Genomic DNA, 16848 nt, shown 5'->3' on the forward strand with positions numbered 1-16848 from the left:
TGTGTAACTGCGACGTTTAAAAGACACTTAGGTAGGCAGGTTTATGGCCTGTGTAGGAGGGAAGAGTTAGAGTTACGGGAAAGTAGTTTTACATAGGTGGAGAAAATATGGAGGTCCGAAGGGCCCCTAGTGTGCTGGACAAGTTCTTTGTTCTTTGTTCTACTTTGGTCCTGTCCTCTAAGGTCGGACATAAAATACCTCCCAGATGTGTTGAGGAAGGAGGCTGAGAATGTGAAAGTAATCAGTTCATTCAAAGTTTGAGAAACTTTGAATGGGCTCGTTGGTCTAGTGGTATGATTCTTGCTTAGGGCCTGGATTTGCGAGTATGCGAGAGGTCCCGGGTTCAATTCCCGGACGAGCCCCTCTGAATAATATGTTTTAGGAATTCATTCAGTCATTCAGTGAAGCACAGGGGAATGAGGGGAGATACTTACGAAATAATGCGGGATATAGATAAGGTCAATGTCTGCAGGGTTTCCCCCTTAGATTGGGTGAGATGATTACTCGAAATTACAGGTGAATTATGAAAAGTTATATTTTCAATGGGAACCTGTGGGGGAACGTTTTCGCTCAGAGGATATCGCGAGAGTGAACGAGATGCAGGTTGAATTGTAACAATTAAGATAAGTTTGAATGGGAGGGATTTGGAAGGCTATGTTCTTGGAGCGGGTAGATGGAACCAGTCAGAAGGCTGGTATGGACTAGATGGGCCGAAGGGCCTGCTTCTGTTCTGTAGTACTCCTTGACTCTATAATCCATGAAGGATTGGAGCCAGGATATAAATGGAGTGAATGGGAAGTGTTGTGAAGCTGGTGGCCAACTCCTGCCCCCCATCTTCCTTTGTTCCTGTGTTCCTGAAATTGAGATCAAATACTAACAAATGTCATACTCTCTACATTGAAATGAAATAAAGATAGGGAGCATGGAAAAAAGTATTTCAGTAGATGACCGTCTTCCAAAATTTCTCTGCCGTCTGGAGACGTTCCTGCCGAGTGGAGTGTGGCTAACGTAACCTCGTTGTTTGATAAAGGAACTGGCGGGACGGTTTACATCTGAACTGCGGGGGTCAAACATTCTTGCAGGTAGGTTTGCTAGAGAGGCTCCAGTGGATTTAAACTAGATATGAGGGAGGAGGGGAACCATAGTGCAGGAACCGATGTATGAGAGAAGGAAGAAAAAGAAGACAGTAAAGTTCTTTGTACTGTTAGAAATAAACAGAGAGGAAGAGGTGGAGAATTTCTTAAATGCATTTATTTCAATGCCAGGAGCATTGTAAGAAAGGTGGATGAGCTTAGAACATGGATCGACACCTGGAAATAGGATGTTGTAGCTATTAGTGAAACATGGTTGCAGGAGGGGTGTGATTGGCAACTAAATATTCCTGGATTTTGTTGCTTCAGGTGTGATAGAATCAGAGGGACAAGAGGGTGAGGTGTTGCGTTGCTTGTCAGAGAAAATATTACAGCGGTGCTCTGGCAGGATAGATTAGAGGACTCGTCTAGGGAGACTATTTGGGTGGATTTGAGGAATGGGAAAGGTGTAATAACACTTATAGGGGTGTATTATAGACCACCTAATGGGGAGCGAGATTCAGAGGAGCAAATTTACAAGGAGTGAGCAGATATCTATAGTAAGCACAGGGTGGTGATTGTGGGAGATATAAATTTTCCACATATAGACTAGGGAACCTATACTGTAAAAGGGATAGATGGTTTGGAGTTTGTAAAATGTGTGCAGGATAGTTTTTTGCAGCAGTACATAGAGGTACCAACTAGAGAAGGGGCAGTGTTGGATCTTCTGATAGCTAATGAAATAGGTCAGGCGATGCAAGTATGTGTTGGGGAGCACTTCGGGACCAATGATCACAATATCATTAGCTTCAATATAATTATGGAGAAGGATAGGACTGGACCCAGGGATGAGGTTTTTGATTGGAGAAAGTCTAACTTTGAGGCGATGTGAAAGCATTTAGAAGGAGTGTATTGGGAAATTTTGTTTTATGGGAAGGATGTAATATACAAATGGCGGTCATTTAAAGGTGAAATTTTGAGGGTACGGGATCTTTATGTTGCTGTTAGGTTGAAAGGAAAGGTTAAAAGTTTCAGAGAGCCATGGTTTTCAATGGATATTGGAAAGTTGTTAGGAAAAAGAGAGATATCTACAATAAATATAGGCAGAATGGAGTAAACGAGGTGATCGAGGAATATAAAGAATGTAAGAAGAATCTTAGGAAAGAAATTAGAAAAGCTAAAAGAAGATACGAGGTTGCTTTGGCAAGTAAGGTGAAAATAAATCCGAAGGATTTCAACAGCTATATTAATAGCAAAAGGGTAGTGAGGGATAAAATTGGTCCCTTAGAGAATCAGAGTGGACAGCTATGTGTGGAGCCAAAAGAGATGAGGGAGATTTTGAACAACTTCTTTTCTTCGGTATTCACTAAGGAGAAGGGTATTGAATTGTGTAAAGTAAGGGGAACAAGTTGGGAAGTTATGGACAGGATATTCCATTAGACCTTGAGGGAGGAATGGTGTAGAAATAGCAGGGACTCTGAAAGAAATATTTCAAATGGCATTAGAAACGGGGATGGTGCCGGAGGATTGACGTACTGCTCATGTGATTCCATTGTTTAAGAAGGGTTCCAAGAGTAAACCTAGCAATTATAGGCCTGTCAGTTTGACGTCAGTGCTTGGTAAATTACTGGAGAGTATTCTTAGAGGTGGTATATATAATTATCTTGATAGACAGGGTCTGATTAAGATCAGTCAACATGGATCTGTGTGTGGAAGGTCAGGTTTGACAAATCTTATTGAATTTTTTATGAGGTTACGAGAAGTTTACGAGGGTAAAGCAGTGGATGTTGTCTATATGTACTTCAGTAAGGCCACTGACAAGGTTCCGCACGGAAGGTTAGTTAGGAAGGTTCAATCGTTAGGTATTAATATTGAAGTAGTAATATGGTTTCAACAGTGGCTGGATGGGAGATGACAGAGAGTAGTGGTGGATAACCGTTTGTCACTTTGGGGGCTGGTGACTAGTGGTGTGCCTCAGGGATCTGTACTGGGTCCAATGTTGTTTGTCATATACATTAATGATCTAGATGATGGGTTGGTAAATTGGATTAGTAAGTATGCAGATGAAACTAAGGTAGGTGGTGTTGTGGATAATGAAGTAGGTTTTCAAAGTTTGCAGAGAGATTTAGGCCTGTTAGAAGAGTGGGCTGAACGACGGCAGATGGAGTTTAATGCTGATAAGTGTGAAGTGCTGCATTTTGGTAGGAATAATCCAAATAGGACATACATGGTAAATGGTAGTGCATTGAAGAATGCAATAGAGCAGAGTGATCTAGGAATAATGGTGCATATTTCCCTGAAGGTGGAATCTCATGTGGATAGGGTGATGCAGAAAGCTTTTGGTATGCTGGCCTTTATAAATCAGAGCATTGAGTATAGGAGTTGGGATGTAATGTTAAAATTGTACAAGGCATTGGTAAGGCCAAATTTGGAGTATTGTATAATGTTTTGGTCACCGAATTATAGGAAAGATGTCAACAAAATTGAGAGAGTACAGAGAATATTTCCTAGAGTGTTACCTGGTTTTCAGCACCTAAGTTACAGGGAAAGATTGAACAAGTTAGGACATTATTCTTCGGAGCGTAGGAGGTTGAGGGGGGTCTTGATAGAGGTATTTAAAATTATGAGGGGAATAGATAGAGTTGACGTGGATAGGCTTTTCCCATTGAGAGTAGAGGAGATTCAAACAAGAGGTCATGAGTTGAGACTTAGGGGGCAAAAGTTTAAGTGTAACATGTGGGAGAATTTCTTTACTCAGAGAGTGGTAGCTGTGTGGAATGAGCTTCCAGTAGAAGTGGTAGAGGCAGGTCCGGTGTGATCATTTAAAGTAAAATTAGATATAAGGAGAGGAAAGGAATGGAGGGTTATGGGCTGAGTGCAGGTCAGTGGGATTAGGTGAGAGTAAGTGTTCGGCACGGACTAGAAGGGCCGAGATGGCCTGTTTCCGTGCTGTAATTGTTATGCGGTTATATGGTTATTGTGGTGCAGTGACTGGGGTGATAGATAGAGGGCGCTCGGGGGACGGGTGGTGGTGCTGAATAGAATGGTTGATCAGAATAACTGTCTGGGGGGAGGGGTGGGAAAAACTTCTAAAAATCCCTCAGAGAAGGTGCAGAGCAAGCTCAGCAGGATGTTGCCTAGATTAGAGCACGTCTTGTGAGGGAAGGATGAACGAGCTGGGGCTTTTATCTTTGGAGCTACTGAGCGTGGTGGAGGTGTACAAGGTTACAAGAGACACAGACAGGCTGGACAACGGCACCTTTCCCCCAGGGTGACAACCGCCAATACGAGAGGACATGCGTTGAGGATGAGTGGAAAAACGTTTAGGATCAGAGGTAAGTTGTTTCTTTTGTGGGCACTGGGAACGCACTGCTGGGGTGCTGGTCGTGGCTGACACAACAGCGGCATTAAAAGATACTTGGATTGTCACAGGGGGACATGGAATGAACCCAAATGCAGGACGCAGGCACTGAAGTACTAGAAATAGTACAGGAGCAACTAAAGGATAGAACAAGATGGGGTTCAGAGATAGTTCAGGCGAGGCAGGAGGATCCCGGAGTTCAGGCGAGGCAGGAGGATCCCGGAGTTCAGGCGAGGCAGGAGCATCCCGGAGTTCAGGCGAGGCAGGAGCATCCCGGAGTTCAGGCGAGGCAGGAGCATCCCGGAGTTCAGGCGAGGCAGGAGCATCCTGGAGTTCAGGCGAGGCAGGAGGATCCCGGAGTTCAGGCGAGGCAGGAGCATCCCGGAGTTCAGGCGAGGCAGGAGCATCCCGGAGTTCAGGCGAGGCAGGAGCATCCCGGAGTTCAGGCGAGGCAGCAGGATTCCGGAGTTCAGGCGAGGCAGCAGGATCCCGGAGTTCAGGCGAGGCAGGAGCATCCCGGAGTTCAGGCGAGGCAGGAGGATCCCAGAGTTCAGGCGAGGCAGGAGCATCCCGGAGTTCAGGCGAGGCAGGAGGATCCCGGAGTTCAGGCGAGGCAGGAGCATCCCGGAGTTCAGGCGAGGCAGGAGCATCCCGGAGTTCAGGCGAGGCAGCAGGATTCCGGAGTTCAGGCGAGGCAGCAGGAACCCGGAGTTCAGGCGAGGTAGGAGGATCCCGGAGTTCAGGCGAGGCAGCAGGATTCCGGAGTTCAGGCGAGGCAGCAGGATCCCGGAGTTCAGGCGAGGTAGGAGGATCCCGGAGTTCAGGCGAGGCAGGAGGATCCCGGAGTTCAGGCGAGGCAGCAGGATTCCGGAGTTCAGGCGAGGCAGCAGGATCCCGGAGTTCAGGCGAGGTAGGAGGATCCCTGAGTTCAGGCAGGCAGGAGGATCCCGGAGTTCAGGCGAGGCAAGAGCATCCCGGAGTTCAGGCGGGAGGATCCCGGAGTTCAGGCGAGGCAGGAGGATCACGGAGTTCAGGCGGGAGGATCCCGGAGTTCAGGCGAGGCAGGAGCATCCCGGAGTTCAGGCGAGGCAGGAGCATCCCGGAGTTCAGGCGAGGCAGGAGCATCCCGGAGTTCAGGCGAGGCAGGAGCATCCCGGAGTTCAGGCGAGGCAGGAGCATCCCGGAGTTCAGGCGAGGCAGGAGCATCCCGGAGTTCAGGCGAGGCAGGAGCATCCCGGAGTTCAGGCGAGGCAGGAGCATCCCGGAGTTCAGGCAGGCTCGGCAGGATCCCGGAGTTCAGGCAGGCTCGGCAGGAGCATCCCGGAGTTCAGGTTCGGCAGGAGCATCCCGGAGTTCAGGCGAGGCAGGAGCATCCCGGAGTTCAGGCGAGGCAGGAGCATCCCGGAGTTCAGGCGAGGCAGGAGCATCCCGGAGTTCAGGCGAGGCAGGAGCATCCCGGAGTTCAGGCGAGGCAGGAGGATACCGGAGATCAGGCAGGCAGGAGGATCCCGGAGTTCAGGCTCGGCAGGATCCCGGAGTTCAGGCGAGGCAGGAGGATCCCGGAGTTCAGGCGAGGCAGGAGGATCCCGGAGTTCAGGCGAGGCAGGAGGATCCCGGAGTTCAGGCGAGGCAGGAGCATCCCGGAGTTCAGGCGAGGCAGGAGGATACCGGAGATCAGGCAGGCAGGAGGATCCCGGAGTTCAGGCTCGGCAGGATCCCGGAGTTCAGGCGAGGCAGGAGGATCCCGGAGTTCAGGCGAGGCAGGAGGATCCCGGAGTTCAGGCGAGGCAGGAGGATCCCGGAGTTCAGGCGAGGCAGGAGGATCCCAGAGTTCAGGCGAGGCAGGAGGATACCGGAGATCAGGCAGGCAGGAGGATCCCGGAGTTCAGGCGAGGCAGGAGGATCCCGGAGTTCAGGCGAGGCAGGAGGATCCCGGAGTTCAGGCGAGGCAGGAGGATCCCGGAGTTCAGGCGAGGCAGGAGGATCACGGAGTTCAGGCGAGGCAGGAGGATCCCGGAGTTCAGGCGAGGCAGGAGCATCCCGGAGTTCAGGCGAGGCAGGAGGATACCGGAGATCAGGCAGGCAGGAGGATCCCGGAGTTCAGGCTCGGCAGGATCCCGGAGTTCAGGCGAGGCAGGAGGATCCCGGAGTTCAGGCGAGGCAGGAGGATCCCGGAGTTCAGGCGAGGCAGGAGCATCCCGGAGTTCAGGCGAGGCAGGAGCATCCCGGAGTTCAGGCGAGGCAGGAGCATCCCGGAGTTCAGGCGAGGCAGGAGCATCCCGGAGTTCAGGCGAGGCAGGAGCATCCCGGAGTTCAGGCGAGGCAGTAGGATCCCGTTCAGGCGGGAGGATCCCGGAGTTCAGGCGAGGCAGGAGCATCCCGGAGTTCAGGCGAGGCAGGAGGATCCCGTTCAGGCGGGAGGATCCCGGAGTTCAGGCGAGGCAGGAGCATCCCGGAGTTCAGGCGAGGCAGGAGCATCCCGGAGATCAGGCAGGCAGGAGGATCCCGGAGTTCAGGCTCGGCAGGATCCCGGAGTTCAGGCGAGGCAGGAGGATCCCGGAGTTCAGGCGAGGCAGGAGGATCCCGGAGTTCAGGCGAGGCAGGAGCATCCCGGAGTTCAGGCGAGGCAGGAGGATACCGGAGATCAGGCAGGCAGGGGGATCCCGGAGTTCAGGCGAGGCAGGAGGATCCCGGAGTTCAGGCGAGGCAGGAGCATCCCGGAGTTCAGGCGAGGCAGGAGCATCCCGGAGTTCAGGCGAGGCAGGAGCATCCCGGAGTTCAGGCGAGGCAGGAGCATCCCGGAGTTCAGGCGAGGCAGGAGGATCCCGTTCAGGCGGGAGGATCCCGGAGTTCAGGCGAGGCAGGAGCATCCCGGAGTTCAGGCGAGGCAGGAGCATCCCGGAGTTCAGGCGAGGCAGGAGGATCCCGGAGTTCAGGCTCGGCAGGATCCCGGAGTTCAGGCGAGGCAGGAGGATCCCGGAGTTCAGGCGAGGCAGGAGCATCCCGGAGATCAGGCAGGCAGGAGGATCCCGGAGTTCAGGCTCGGCAGGATCCCGGAGTTCAGGCGAGGCAGGAGGATCCCGGAGTTCAGGCGAGGCAGGAGCATCCCGGAGTTCAGGCGAGGCAGGAGCATCCCGGAGTTCAGGCGAGGCAGGAGCATCCCGGAGTTCAGGCGAGGCAGGAGCATCCCGGAGTTCAGGCGAGGCAGGAGCATCCCGGAGTTCAGGCGAGGCAGGAGCATCCCGGAGTTCAGGCGAGGCAAGAGCATCCCGGAGTTCAGGCGAGGCAGGAGCATCCCGGAGCTCAGGCGAGGCAGGAGCATCCCGGAGTTCAGGCGAGGCAGGAGCATCCCGGAGTTCAGGCGAGGCAGGAGCATCCCGGAGTTCAGGCGAGGTAGGACCATCCCGGAGTTCAGGCGAGGCAGGAGCATCCCGGAATTCAGGCGAGGCAGCAGGATCCCGGAGTTCAGGCGAGGCAGCAGTATCCCGGAGTTCAGGCGAGGCAGCAGTATCCCGGAGTTCAGGCGAGGCAGGAGCATCCCGGAGTTCAGGCGAGGCAGCAGTATCCCGGAGTTCAGGCGAGGCAGCAGTATCCCGGAATTCAGGCGAGGCAGCAGTATCCCGGAGTTCAGGCGAGGCAGCAGTATCCCGGAGTTCAGGCGAGGCAGCAGTATCCCGGAGTTCAGGCGAGGCAGGAGCATCCCGGAGTTCAGGCGAGGCAGGTGCATCCCGGAGTTCAGGCGATGCAGGAGCATCCCGGAGTTCAGGCGAGGCAGGAGCATCCCGGAGTTCAGGCGAGGCAGGAGCATCCCGGAGTTCAGGCGAGGCAGTAGGATCCCAGAGTTCAGACGAGGCAGGAGCATCCCGGAGTTCAGGCGAGGCAGGAGGATCCCAGAGTTCAGACGAGGCAGGAGCATCCCGGAGTACAGGCGAGGCAGGAGCATCCCGGAGTTCAGGCGAGGCAGGAGCATCCCGGAGTTCAGGCGAGGCAGGAGGATCCCGGATTTCAGGCGAGGCATGAGGAAGGAGGATCCCAGACTTTAGTCAAGACAAGGCAGGGTATTGGAGATCAGGGCAAGGCAGGGTCTTGGAGTTCAGGGCAAGGCAGAGTCCTCCGTCAGGCAACGGCATTCTGGTCTGATTTACCCGAAGGAGGCAAGGGGTAGGAAAGGGGCAGAGTCCTCCGGGCGGGCCGCATAACTCCTTGGCAGAGCCGCCTCCCAGGCTTGAACACAGAGGCCTGGGCAAGACGCGTGACCCCTGAGCAGGTGCGGGGTACCACCCGTCGGAAGCGAGGAATAGGAAAGGGACTAGGTCCAGGGTAATTCCGAGACTGACTCACAGAACCTAGTGGGTACTCCAAGCCCGGGCGAACAGGACAAACAGAACGAAGCTGGGCAAACAGCGCAACCAGGGCAACCATGATAAACGGGTAGAACGGGATAGACAGGCAAACAGCGCGACAACCCAAACACGGCGAACTGGACGGGACAGAGGGACCAGTGCATACAAGAGAAACAGAGGAACAGGACAAGACAAACAGGACAGAACAGGTTCAGAGGAGGACGTCCCCCCAACTAGGCTCAGTCCCAGAGCTCCTTATATACACCTGCCAGCCGATGGGCATCAGGGTCGCCTCTAATAGTCCAAACAAGCCACAATGATCCACAGGTGTGACTAATTGGCTCAAGGGTGAAAGAAGGGACGGCTACAAGACCCGGAATCCGGAGTCCATGGACGAGATCAATACCTGGAATGCGGGCACCGGATCGGACCATAACATGGATAGTTGGATAGCTGTAGTGAAAATATAGACTGTTTAGGAGTGAATGTTTATATTGATGGCAGAGTACGTCTACAGACGCAGGTGGACAAAACTTTGTGGGCCGAAGGGCCTGCAGCGTGTTGTACTGGTCTTTGCTCTTTGATCTAATTTTGTGGAAAATTACCACCAGATGTGGAGATGAGGAAGGAGATTGAGTACATGAAAAGCAACAGTTTTATATTACAAGTGTTAAACGGGCTCGTTGGTCTCGTGGTATGATTCTTGCTTTGGGTCTAAATTTGCGAGCATGCGAGAGGTCCGGGGTTCAAATCCCGGACGAGCCCCCTGATTGATATACAGTCTTTTTAGAACCCAGTCAGTCAGTGGAGCGCAGGAGAATGAGGGGAGATATTTAGATGTATACAAAATTATGAGGGCTATGTGTAGGTCAATGCCTGCAGGCTTTCTACCCCCGTGTTGGGCGAGACGACAAGTCGAGATCAAAGCTTTAGTGTTGCGGTGGAATATTCAAGGTTAGCACCTTCATCCAGAGGTTGTGGCGAGCTTGGAATGAGCTGCAAGTAGAATTGGAACAATTAAGAGAAGTTTGGTTAGGCACGCGGATGGGAGGGGTATGGAAGGCTATGTTCCGCGTGCGGGTGGCTGGAACTAGTCAGAAGGCTGGCATGGACTAGATGGGCCGATGGTCATGTTTCTGTTTTGGAAAGCACCTTGACTCTATGAAGGAATTGGGCTGGCGTAGAAACGGAATGGATGGGAATCGTTGTGAAGCTGAGAGACCAATTCCTGCCCCTACAATCCTGTGTTCTTGTATTACTGAAATTCAGCTCTATCGACAGGAACAGGTGTCCTGAGTGTGATACTCTCTCCATTGAAGCGAGATACAGAACGTGAGCATGGGAAATAGTGTTTGAGTGGATGACCAACTTCCAACTTTCTCTGACGTCTGGAGACGTTCCTGCCGAGCAGAGTGTGGGAAATGTAACCTCGTAGTTTCACAAAGGAACAGAGAAACCCGGGGAATTGGAGCAATCCAGGTGTACAGAATTATGAGGGGAATAGACAGAGTTAGTGTAAGCAGGTCTTTTCCACTGAGGTTGGAGCCAGAGGTCATGGGTTAAGGGTGAAATGTGAAATAGTTAAAGGGGGGGGGGATCCTGAGGGGGAGTTTCTTCACTCGGACGGTGGTGGATCTCGCTGCGAGCGGAAGTGGTGAATGCCGGCTCCATGTCAACATTTAAGTGAAGTTTGAATACGTCCGTGGATGAAAACGGTGTGGAGGGCTGTGGTCCAGGTGCAGGTCGATGGAAGGAGTACGGCATGGACTAGACGGGCCGAAGAGCCTGTTTCTGTGTCGTAGTGCTCTGTGATTCTGTGACTCTGAGCCACTATTAGGTCGTGAGGAACACACTGGGATCCCTTCTGAAAGATGTCAGACAGGAAAGAATGAACGAGAATGGGTTTTTCAATGGGAAAGCAGTTTTAACAAATCTATTGTATTTTCCCCTCTCGACTCGCGGAGTGGTTAAAGGCGAGCCGGTGGTTTAATGCATTTGGACTTTCAGAAGTATTTTTGTAAGTCTCCCTAAAGGAGTCTCGCATGGATTGTGACATTGAATACGAACCCACACGGGGCATTGTCAGGTGACAGAGCCGCAGGGAAGAGAGAAATGCGGGCCTTTTGCTGGGTGGAAGGAAGTGAAAAGTTGGGGTTCACGGGGTTCAGTCGCTAGCCCAGTTGTTCACAGAGTACTGCGATAACTTTGAAGTTTCAGTACAGTGTTTAAAGATTAGATTTATTTGTCACGTGTACATCTAAACATCGAATGAAATCCGTCATTTGCGTCAAATTGGATCAGTGAATATTGTGCTGGGGGCAGCCCACAAGTGTCCAGCACCAACATAGCGTGCCAGTAAGTTATTACACGAACCCGTACGTCTTTGGAATGTGGGAGGTCCCGGAGGACCCGGATGGAACCCACGTGGTCGGGGGTGGAACGTACAAACTCCTTGCAGACAGCGGTGGGAACTGAATCCCGATCTTACAGCGGCCAGTTCAATTGCCTGACGCAAACCGCTCCACTACCGGGTCATGTTGTGGACACATTGCCTGTCTGCGGACGGCATGAAACTACACTATTGCTGGTGCGATGGGGAGCAGTGAGCAGGACGCAAACCGCTCCACTACCGGGTCATGTTGTGGACACATTGCCTGTCTGCGGACGGCATGAAACTACACTATTGCTGGTGCGATGGGGAGCAGTGAGCAGGACGCAAACCGCTCCACTACCGGGTCATGTTGTGGACACATTGCCTGTCTGTGGACGGCATTAAACTACACTGTTGCTGGTGCGATGGGGAGCAGAGAGCAGGACGCAAACCGTCTCCGATACGGTCCATTCAGGATTGGTGAACGGGCAGATGTGTACCAGATGTGGACGGTGATAACTGAGAGGTTAGTCTTCATTCTTATCAACTAGAAACCAGATTATTAATGACGTAAAGGAAATGGGTCACGAAAAGGAAATGGGACCGGAGTGTCCGTGTACACGAGGCAGAGATTCAGGTGACACAAGAGGTTCTGCAGATACCGGAAACCCAGAGTAACACGCACTAAATGCTGGCGGATCTCAGCATGTCGGGCAGCAGCATCTATGGAGAGGAATGAATAGTCATCCCTTCCTAACCAGACCCTTAATCCGGGCTGATAAGGATTCAGAAGCAGCGAGCACTTGGGGAGACATGTGGGAGGCCATGCTTTATTGCAAGAGGGAAGGCGTACAGGAAAGTCCCAGCGCAGCCCCACAGGGCCTTTGTGAGACCCCACGGTGCGCAGTCTGACCGTTTTATCTATGGAGAGGAGTTCGTTTCATGGCGAGGAAGCGAGCCGGTCTGTTCGCCAGTTGTCTGTCCGAACGGAGGATGAGAGACCGGGCCGATCATTCTGTGCTGTACCCACCGTGAGGCGGGATGTCAATGACACCCTTCAAAGTCCAACATGTCCCGATACGATGGAAAGTGGTCCCGACTTTCACCGGAGGTTGACAGGTTCCTGATGAGAAACAGAGTGAACGGAATGAGGAGAATGGGATCGGGATGAATAGCCACGGTAGAATGGCGGTGATGGGCAGAATGGCCTCATTCTGCTCCAATGTCTTATGGTCTCGGTGTGGACTCCAAACCTGGGGGTCACATCGTCAAGTTATTTACAAACGTCACATATATGACCATAGGAGCAGAGGACCATAAGGCATAGGAGCAGAATTAGGCCATTTGGCCCATCGAGTCTGTTCCACCATTCAATCGAGGCTGATCCGTTTCTCCCACTTCAGCCCAACTCCCCGGTCTTCTCTGCCAGACCATAAAATGGAGATCGGGACTCAACTCGTCACCGAGGCAGATATATTAGAGGAATATATGAATCTCACAGCTACATACAGAAATGACAAACAGATACATGTCCAGACCTGCCGAAGTGTTTCGCCCCGAAGCGTCGGCTGTACTCTTCTCCATAGATGCTGCCTGGCCTGCTGAGTTCCTCCAGCATTTTGTGTGTGTTGCTCGGATTTCCAGCATCTGCAGATTTTCTCTTGCTTGTAGCGAGGGCGGGTTAGGTTGGTCATGGCGTACGTTTAAAGGTCGGCACGACATCGTGTGCCGAGGGGTCTGTGCTGTGCTGTGTTCTCCAGGTATTGCCAAGGGCAGACTGGCCTCCCCGCACTTTGCCGCGGTTGTTCGGTGCGTGGGCCTTCAGAAGCCCGGGAGCCGGACAGGTGATCCCGGGGTCGCTCAGGTGGCCGAGGCGCCGATGACCCGCAGCAGCGAGGTGACCGGATACACCGCCGCGCTCTTCAGCTGCTCCCGGAACCTGGACTGCGTCGCCGCGTAAATGAACGTGTTGGTGCAGCAGCTGACGGTCCGCAGCATAAACCCGAGCAGCGGAAAGATGAACTGCGCGTCGTTCCTCCCGGCCCCCCGCCGTCCCCGTGATCTGATAGGAGACGAATTCCACGACGGGCGGCAGCCACAGGAGGATGAAGCTGCCGGAGAGGGTGAAGAGTAAAACTATAGACCTCCTCCTGCTCTCCATCTCCGGGTCGCTGCGGGTCTCCCCACTGCTCTGACCCCGCAGCCCCTTCCGGACCCGGCTGGCCACCAAAATGTGCCTGACTGTCAGAGCGTGGAGCAGCAGAATGACAGCGAAAGGGAGGAGCGGGGTTAAAACCGTGTTGAACCAGTCATACCCCATCCAGCCTGGTTCGGTAAAGAAAGCGATCATTGGATAGCAGCCCCGCGGCACATTGTCGATGATCACTCTGGGTACATACGTGAAGTAGTAGGGGACATTTTTCAGACACAGCAGGACGCCGGTTGTCCCCAGGCCACCGCCGCAGTCTCCCCGTTGCAATATTTTGTTTTCAGCCGCTGGCAACAGACCGATGGAGTGTGAAAGTGACGGTGAACCAGACGGAGCAGTCGGCGGCGGAGCGACGCAGCACGGTGATGACACTGCACACCGGGGTTATGTTGAGGAAGCACTCCGGGAAATAATGGAAGTTGATCCGGTACAGAATAACCTCGGTGAGGATCAGCATCAAGTCCGCCGCCGCCATGGCGACCAAGTAGCGAATGGTGCAGGTGGAGAGACCGCACTTTCCCCGGGACAGGATGGCAATCGCCACTAAATTCACTGGAGGGAGAGAGCAGGGATCAGAACGGGGGAAGTAATGAAATCGTGTTAGAGCACACAACATACACTCGGTGTCCACTCTATGAGGAACACAGGTACACCTGACTGTTAACAGAAATATCTCATCAACCATTGACGGAGGAGCCGCTCATTTTTTTAGAAACACGCAGACCGCTCTGATGATAGAAATGAGAACCGGGCACATCCTGGATGTGGGTGGGGGTTGGACCTTTAATGATGAATGACACTGCAGGTAACCCTTTCCGAATGAAACTTCGAGGCTCCACAATCTCAAAGTTTTTATAGCCACTGAGATCTCCAAGGGGACATGGAGGCTTCAACAGTTAAGAACAGTCATTTTAGAATTGTGTGTTTTGAAAAAAGCATCGGCCGAGCCAATTCCCTGTTGGGATTTTAATTTGTTTGCATTAAATGCGAAACTCCAAAGAATGGAAAATGTGACACGTTAATGAGTGAAAATGTCGAGCGGCGTTCTTCCAGCAATGAGAATATTAGACCATAAGACCAAACGATATAGGAGCAGAATTAGGCTATTTGACCATCGAGTCCACACCGCCATTTCATCATGGCTGATCCAATTTTCTTCTCAGCCCCAAACTGGTCTTAGACTCTCTCACCACAGGAAACAGCCTCACCACATCCACTCTAGCAAAGCCTTTCAGCATTGGATAGGTTTCAGAGAGGTCACCATCTGTTCTTTTGAATTCCATCGAGTACAGTCCCAGAGCCATTAAACGCTTTTCATATGACAAGCTATTCAATCCCGGATTCACTTTTGTGAACCTTCGTTGAACCCTCTGCAGTTTCAGATCTAAGGGAAGGTAAGGGACCGAGAACTGTTCACAATACTCCCAGTGAGGCTTCACCAGTGCTTTGTAAAGTCTCAGCATTACATCCTGACTTTATTATTCCAGTTCTCTTGTAATGAGTGCGACATTGCATTTGCCTTCCACACCACAGACTCGACCTGCAAATTAAACTTTAGCGGACCTGCACAAGGACTCCCAAGTCCTGTCGCACATCAGATTTAACTTGAATTTTCTCTCCATTTAGAAAATAGTCACTTTTTTCATTTCTTCTACCAAAGGTTATGACCATTCATTTCCCGACACCGTATCCCAACTGCCATTTCTTTACCCATTCTCCAAATCTGTCATTCTGTAGAAACGTAGAAACCCTAGAGCTTTGTGGGCTCTTCAGCCTGCAAAGCTGTGCCGAACATGCCCCACCTTAGAATTTACTGGGATTACCCATAGCCCTCTGTTTCTCTAACCTCCATGCAACTATCCGTCTTCACCACCGTCGCTGGCAGCCCATTCCACGCACCGACTACTTTCTGCTTAAAAAACCTGCCCCTGACATCTCCTCTGTGTCTACCTCCAAGGATTTTAAAACTGTGCCCCTCGTGTTAGCCACTCCAGTCCTGGGGAAAAAAAAACTTTTTACTATCCACAAGATCAATGCCTGTGATCATTTTATACACCTCTATCAGGTCACCTCTCATCCTCCGTCTCTCCAAAGAGAAAAGGCCGAGTTCATTCAACCTATTCTCATAAGACATACCCCCCAATCCAGCCCAGTTTTGCATCCTATCAATGTCCCACTGTAACCTCTGACAACCCTCCACACTATCCACAGCATCTCCACCATTTATGTCATCAGCAAATTTACTAACCCATCCCTCCACTTCCTCATCCGGGTCATTTATAAAAATCACGAAGAGTTAAGGTCCCAGAACAAATCCCCGAGGCACACCACTGGTCACCGACCTCCATGCAGAATATGACCCGACTACAACCACACTTCGCCTTCTGTGGGGAAGCCAGTTCTGGATCCACAAAGCAAGGTCCCCTTGGATCCCATGTCTCCTTATTTTCTCAATAAGCCTTGTATGGGGTATCTTATCAAATGCCTTGCTGAAATCCATATGCACTATATCTACTGCTCTACGTTCATCAATGTGTTTAGTTACTTCCTCACAAAATCAATCAGGCTGGTAAGTCACGACCTGCCTTTCGCAAATCTATGCTGACTACCCCTAATCATATTATCACTCTCCAAATGTTCAGAAATCCTGCTTCTCAGGTTCTTCTCCATCAACTTGCCAACCGCCGAAGTAGGACTCACTGGTCTATAACTTGCTGGGCTATTTCTATTCCCATTCTTGAATAATGAAACAACATCCTCAACCCTCCAATCCTCCGGAACCTCTCCCGCCCCCATTGGTGATTCAGGGATCATCGACAGAGGCTCAGCAACCTTCATCCTCGCCTCCCACAGTAGCTTGTGGGACATCTCGTCCGGTCCCGGTGACTTATCCAATTCGATGCTTTGCAAAAGCTCCACTACATCCGATCTCTTAATATCTACATTCTCAAGCTTTTCAGTCCGCTGTAAGTCTTTCCTACAAGCGCCAAGATCCTTTTCCGCAGTGAATACTGAAGCAAAGTATTCATTAAGTACCTCTGCCATCTCCTCCGGTTCCATACACACGTTTCCACTGTCACACTTGATTGGTCCTATTCTCCCACTTCCTATCCTCTTGCTCTTCACGTACTTGTAGAATGCCTTGTGGTTTCTTTAATCCTGACCGCAAAGGCCTTCTCTTGTTCCATTCTGGCTCTCCTAATTTCTCTCTTAAGCCTTATAAGCCTTATAATCTTCTAGATCTCTATCATTCCCTAGCTTTTTGAACCTTTTGTAAGTTCTTCGTCTCTTGACTAGATTTACAACAGCCTTAGTTATCCACGTTTCCTGTAGCCTACCATCCTTTCCCTGTGCCACAATTCTTTCGTACGTTTCCCTGAGAATATCTGCTCCCAATTTATGCTTCCAAGGTCCTGCCAGATAGACTCAAATTTCCACTTACTCCAATTAATCTCCTTCCTAATTTGTCTGTTCCTAACCCTCTCCAATAGAAG

General features: G+C 51.6%; 1 non-coding gene across 1 annotated transcript; it reads left to right on the forward strand.

The window, feature by feature from the left end:
- Positions 1–274: 274 nt before the first annotated feature.
- trnap-agg (transfer RNA proline (anticodon AGG)) lies at positions 275–362 on the forward strand. The gene is given in 2 exon segments: positions 275–310; positions 327–362. It is a non-coding gene; the product is annotated as a tRNA-Pro (tRNA).
- Positions 363–16848: the final 16486 nt, after the last annotated feature.

Source organism: Hypanus sabinus, unplaced genomic scaffold (assembly GCF_030144855.1).
Source record: "Hypanus sabinus isolate sHypSab1 unplaced genomic scaffold, sHypSab1.hap1 scaffold_95, whole genome shotgun sequence".
Taxonomy (NCBI): domain Eukaryota; kingdom Metazoa; phylum Chordata; class Chondrichthyes; order Myliobatiformes; family Dasyatidae; genus Hypanus; species Hypanus sabinus.